The sequence below is a fragment of the Argopecten irradians genome, chromosome 8, assembly GCF_041381155.1.
Source record: "Argopecten irradians isolate NY chromosome 8, Ai_NY, whole genome shotgun sequence".
Lineage (NCBI taxonomy): Eukaryota > Metazoa > Mollusca > Bivalvia > Pectinida > Pectinidae > Argopecten > Argopecten irradians.
The window spans coordinates 19,601,440-19,606,434 of record NC_091141.1 but is presented as its reverse complement, the minus strand read 5'-3'; the positions used below and the strand labels follow the sequence as shown (position 1 = coordinate 19,606,434).

General features: G+C 33.5%; 1 long non-coding RNA gene across 1 annotated transcript; it reads left to right on the top strand.

Moving 5' to 3' along the window:
- The first annotated feature begins 1,411 nt into the window (after window positions 1-1,411).
- On the top strand, window positions 1,412-4,071 carry LOC138328813 (uncharacterized). Its single transcript, XR_011209363.1, has 3 exons — window positions 1,412-1,626; window positions 3,344-3,414; window positions 4,002-4,071. It is a non-coding gene; the product is annotated as an uncharacterized lncRNA (long non-coding RNA).
- The last annotated feature ends 924 nt before the right edge of the window (window positions 4,072-4,995 follow it).

Sequence of the window (4,995 nt, the reverse complement as noted above, 5' to 3'; positions counted from 1 at the left end):
TCCTCAGACACATAACACGAATATACCAGTCTCTCCACAACACACACTTTCCTCAGACACATAACACGAATATTCTAGTGTTCTAAAACACACACACTCTCCTCAGACACAAAACACGAATATACCACAGCCTTCTAAAACACACCCCTTCCTCAGACACACAACACGGATATATAACAGTCTTCTAAAACATACACTCTCCTAAGATACATAACACTAATATACCACAGCCTTCTAAAACACACACCTTCCTCAGACACGCAACCTTTAATATACCACAGCATTCTTAAACACACACTCTCCTCAGACACACAACAACACGACTAAACCACAGCATTCTTAAACACACACTCTCCTCAGACACAACACGACTATACCACATCATTCTTAAACACGCACTCTCCTCAGACACACAACACGACTATACCCACAGCATTCTTAAACACACACTCTCCTCATACACACACACGACTATATCACAGCATTCTTTAACACACACTCTCCTCAGACACACAACACGACTATACCACAGCATTCTTAAACACACACCTTCCTCAGACACACAACACGACTATACCACAGCATTCTTAAACACACACCTTCCTCAGACACACAACACGCCGGATATACTGGAGGCCATCCCTAAAAGACACTAGGTGTAAATACACGTAGGGTGGGGAATCACGTGTCTCAAAATCATATGCTTCACGGAAAGATGGAGAAAATCTTGCCACTTCAGGCATATTTTCCGGGTAGAACAGGTTATATTATTATTCAATCCTTACAATTTATAGCCTTGAACCATCTGTGTATTTGTATTTATTTCATTGTGTACGTACTCTCGTGTACGAAATCTTAGTAGTTTTGGAGAATATTCTGCAAAAAGATTGCGATCGGCAATTTGGGCTTGGACATGCTTCACGGACAAAGGAAAATTTACATAAAAATCAACATTTCCTACATTTTTTCACATACTTTCACATTTATAACTCGATATATTGTTAAGATATATGAGTTCATTCCCAAACAGTGTAGTTATACATCAGTGTAGTGCAAATTAAATCTAAACGATGTATAAATCTGTTTCTGATAAGCTTCATTGCCAAAATTGCTATGGTACAATTCGCGGATAATTATTAAGGTAGTTGGCTCGGCCGATTTTGAATGCGCGCGCGCATCGTAAACCAGCACGATTGTCGTATATTTTTTTCGCAAAATAAATCCAAAAAAAACACGTTAATAATTTATCTGATTTAATCAGTAAACTATACTATTGATAAGTCAGTCAAATTACATGCAGGAAACGTGAATTTAAGAAAAATATATTCCGTTTTATAACGACAATGATACGTACTTCCGGTTATGGCGGTCACTATCGACGCCAAGACCAGACGAGTGTGTGTATGTTATTATCATGCTGAGTAGAGGCATTTGATAATAATTTAGGTCGTTTAAAAAACCAAAAAGGTAGATTATTGAGACCCACAGGAAGATGAGAGAATGATTTATTGCATAGAAAACGGGGATTTGGAAGTTTTAGTTGAAGTGCCAAATCGCTACCGATGGCCGAGCAACAATCACAACAAATCCACTGACATGCATTAGGAAGACCACAAAGCGGACACGGTAAGATATATTGATTATCTTTAAGCTTTAATCAAATTAAGCGAATAAATAATCCATATCTGGACCTAAATTATTTTCGATCCCTTCTCTAATATTTCAAGAAATTCAGTAGATCAACAGTCTGCAGGGCATCCATTAACCCGAGACCTCGCGTCATTGACGCAGCAAAAATTATTTTGTACGCACGAATCTTATTGCATGCCGTGCGTCAATCTGACGCTTCACATTTTTACTACCACTGCCCATCAGAGTTGTGTATGTGTGTATTATGTGATGCCCAGCCCCCAATAAAGTGTATATTAGCAAGGGTCAGTGACACTAATTGGTAGAATACCCCAAGCCAATTAAAAGATTCACTCAACTGTGACATAGTCCGATCGTAATTTGCTAATTGGAGCACAGGTAAAGAAGTCACACCTGTACTGAGTACCTACCCGCCTCCAATCCGCTAAAACTGCACATTCTTATCAGCAATCACATTTTAATCAAAGCTATATTAGATTCCAATTGCAATACATTAATGTTATATAACTTGTAAGCAGGTATACAACAGAGATGAGATCGTAGATGTTTGATGCATGCTGCAGTAGCCATTTTGTTGTTAACCTCAATAACCCTACATGTACATTACCCACAAAGCATCAGTGTTGGAGTGTGAGAAGCGTAAATCGTTCCTGTTACAGTTTCTAATTTGTTTTTGGCGGCAAATATGAAAAGTGGTTTGACGTGGAAACGCAACACAAAATAAATAAAAACAATTTCTTTATTGTTAAAAGATCGTTTTAGAAATACAGTTGAATTAATAACATTTGATTTCAAACAAAAAATAGCAGTTGTAACTATGATTTATAAAACAGACTTTTTTTTTTGTAAAAAATCTTTTTTTTTTTTATAAAATGATGTTGTTGATTAAATAATATATTTATGATCAGAAGCTCAAAAATGTCCTTTAAATATTCCAGAATTTAGATAATCAAATATAATTAAAAATTTAAAATATTTACATGAATACTGAAGTTAATCAATATTTTATATAATAATTATTATCATTTTTTTTTTTTTACTTATTCTATAGAAACATAATAAGTCATATTAACTTTTTTAACCATTATCAATGTTATTGGTTATAAAATTTAATATTTAAATATAACTGAATTTTAACGCGATTAATAATTGACCCTTAAGTTTAATATTTTGACCCTCAGGAATTTGATTTGACCCTGCAGGATTTTACAGCCAAGGGACTCTTCAGATTTTGATCCTACTGGATGCCCTGGTCTGTTTATAACTTGCAGTCGACGATTTCAGATATTTCTCTGCGTGTATAGCATCTATATGTGCACTGCTTAGGGGGAAACAAGATACAAAAACTATGCAAATGACATAAACAGATAAAAATACATGAGTCACATCAACATATTAATCTACATTATATCCAGGTTAGATGTTGTTACATTTATGTATAGTACATACATGTATTTGTTATGTGTACATGTAAGCCTACATAAAGGGTATTCATGAGTGACACTTCGGGGCCAGCTACATAGTTCTATTACATATAATTGTAATATGCCATTATACATCACATCATTATAGAATTCACCATGTACAGTCACTTGTGCATGTTGCTTATTAGCATGTAACATACTTTTTTTCTAAAATATTAAATTGATTTAGTTTTTTATCTAAACTAATAATCTTGTTTTTTAATTTATAGGTGTGACACATGTTGACATATGTAGCTGCTGACATTTTGTGATCTGCTAGCAGTTATCCAATACCCATGTTGTAAGTGATTTTCTGAGGAAGCTTTGTAAACATGCATGTGTACAAAAGTTGACATATGAATATATAGGTTGATATCATAATACATATTTGAATTGTGTCAATATGAAATTTTGAAATAAATGAATGAATGAATTATATAAAGTGAACACAAGTTTAATCATGTGTCTGTGTAGGTTATATTGTCAATTACTGTTATATAATTATACTTTTCTACATTACTGAGTCATAATAAAGAGATACATGTATGGGTTCATAATTAATTTGACCTACAATGTACATTTCATTGTATGTATTGATCTGTAGCATACTGGTCATGGACTTCAGTTCAAATGAATTATCTTGATCCACAATCAAGATTGAAGGGATAAAATATTATAAAAGAAATCTATTTTCTTCATGTACATCCTAGATAAAAAAAAATGCCTGTCACAATGAATTAAAAAATTTGATAAAATGTACAATAACAGTGTATCCATTTACCCATTTTGTGTGGATTTTGTATAATTCATGTAATAGACCAGTACAATTTATGAGAATGATTAAATCGATAAAATTGTCATGTATCAAACCCATCTTTATTTTATCAGGATTCAGGATTCGAGAGAGAGATTGACAGAAGAGGGACAATACAAGAGCACTTTCACATGTTGTTAGAGGTGTGTATATTTGAAAACAATCTATTAGGTCAAAATTACACAAAAGGCAGCATTCTGTAAAATATATATATGTACGTAATTGGTGCCACCCCCCCCCCCTATAAGCGCCACTCCCTTTTCTGAAAAACATTTGAAGTTGTAAAAATGCCCCCATACTACTTGTGATTTGTATTCCATTTTGCATGATCTTGCAAGTCTTTTACATGTGAATCAAGACATAAGAATGGCGTCTCAAAGGATAAAAGGCACATATGGATGCAAACTTGAGACAGATTAATCTTGTTATTTGAATCCATCAGTATCCTGTTACATGTACCTAATTGTATAATGAATGTCCCCTTGATTGAATTTTAGGACCACTGCTCCATGATTGGTAAATAAACTGACCATTGTCACCAACTGCCAAACTGTGATTAAAGGAACACTATGTCTGTTGCTTTCAAAAGAAAGTTGAACTGTTTCCTGTCATGCATAAGTTGAGAACTGAATCTGCAGCTTTCAGAGGGGACCATAAACCAAGCTCTTAGATTCACTGCAGCAAATTATTGAAAGTATGTTTACAGAAAACGTATTAAGTGATGAAGTCTTAGTTGATATGTAGTGTTGCTGGTAATCAATTCAACATAACAGTGTTGAAAGATTGATTCATTTCTTTCATGTGATATATAGAACCAAAAACATTATGATTAAAATGTTGGATTTTTAGTCCTGTAACATCTATGTGATATGTATAGATAAAACATTTAATATCAATGTGTATAGTTTTTTAAAAATGATAATCTTTCCTTTGTCCCAGAACTTTTCTGAATTTATTGTAAAGTTTTCATTTATGTCATATTATGTGATTATGTCAATTCATCAACTTCTCAATGAGCAGCCTAATACATCACCATGCTTATATTTATATTAATTATGCATGCTCCAA